Raw genomic sequence first — 1,420 nt, 5'->3', positions numbered from 1 at the left:
GGAAGCTGAGGAGACCCCACCAGATGGACTTGAATCAGTGTCCAGTCTACAAAGAGGAGGGTCAACACAGAGAATCATTTCCTCCATGCTTCCAACAAAGTCAGCCATGGTCGGGTAGGCCTTTGACTTATCTTCACATAGGCAGAACTGGTAAAAGAAAGGAGCCAGGGGCTCCTCCCAAAGCCCATGTGACTCCTGAGGAACAGATCCACAAACGACCTTAAGAGTAAAAATAAATTGGTTTATCTGGGCCAACTGTATGACCTTAAACATCCAAAAGGAAAGCGTAACCAAAGATTAAATGGGCCAATATAATTTTTTAAGAGTCCATATGCATAGCTAAAGGCTCTATAACAAGTAACAATGCCAGATTGGAGATAGCTTTTTTTGAGTTGTTGGCCAGGGTGGCCCAAGGGGCTCCCAGATAGTAACCAAACATAATACTGGGAAAATGAACAGCAGACCCTAATTTTATCTAAAGGAATATTGACAACTTTTTGCTGCGAATATTGACAACTGATTGCTGCTAGATGAGGAACAGCTGACCTTCCTAAAACAAAGACCTCTAGATAGGCTGACTAGATTCACAGGATGGACAAGTAGTGGGGAATGGCTGGGGGTGCCGACAACACAGCAGACAGTAGCAGGGATATCAGAGTATAAGGGCTCTAGTGTGGGGAGGGAGGCTATGGGAGGGTGCCATCTGGGAAATGGCTGTATAGTTGAATAAAATGGTTTGGGATGTTCTGTGTGATATACACACACAGAAAAAAAATCAGCAAATTTAAAAAAATGTATTATATTTGAGGAGGAAGCATAAAAGTTTACGTCATGTCAATTAGTAGAGGTGATGATCATTACCATGGAAATCTACCCGATGACTTTATAGACATACACAGGCTCCAAGGATCCGAGTGCAAACGATTATGACTAGTAATAATTAGATGCATACAGATTAGAGATGCATGCACCAACATCTCAGTGTTAGTAACAAAAACAATGAGTCTTTCTATAAAAAACTGTATATTTTAGAATGAAATGGAGATCTTTTTTGAGGTTTAAAAACTCAATTTTGTATCTTACAGGGCTTATACTGAGTTCAATATTGTATAACTGTATTGATTCAACAGTGAACCTAAAAATATTATAGCCACTTTTGAAGGAGCCATGTCTTTGCTCTGGAAGCTGTTATTGGGCATGTTAAAGCTGCAATGATATGCTTCTTCTAAAAAAATAAAAAAATAATATTTTAAAAAATGTAGGAAACAGCATATCTTGAAATGGAGATCGTCTTTAAAGGGTAAAAGCTCATTCAATTTTATGTCTTAGAGGGTTTATACTGAGTTCAATATTGTATAACTGTATTAACTCAACTGTGTACCTAAAAATTTACGGCCAATATTGAAAGAGATGCATCTTT

The sequence above is a fragment of the Nannospalax galili genome, unplaced genomic scaffold (genome assembly GCF_000622305.1).
Source record: "Nannospalax galili isolate Female #2095 unplaced genomic scaffold, S.galili_v1.0 scaffold252, whole genome shotgun sequence".
Classification (NCBI taxonomy): domain Eukaryota; kingdom Metazoa; phylum Chordata; class Mammalia; order Rodentia; family Spalacidae; genus Nannospalax; species Nannospalax galili.
Note: the sequence above shows the minus strand (reverse complement) of the source record.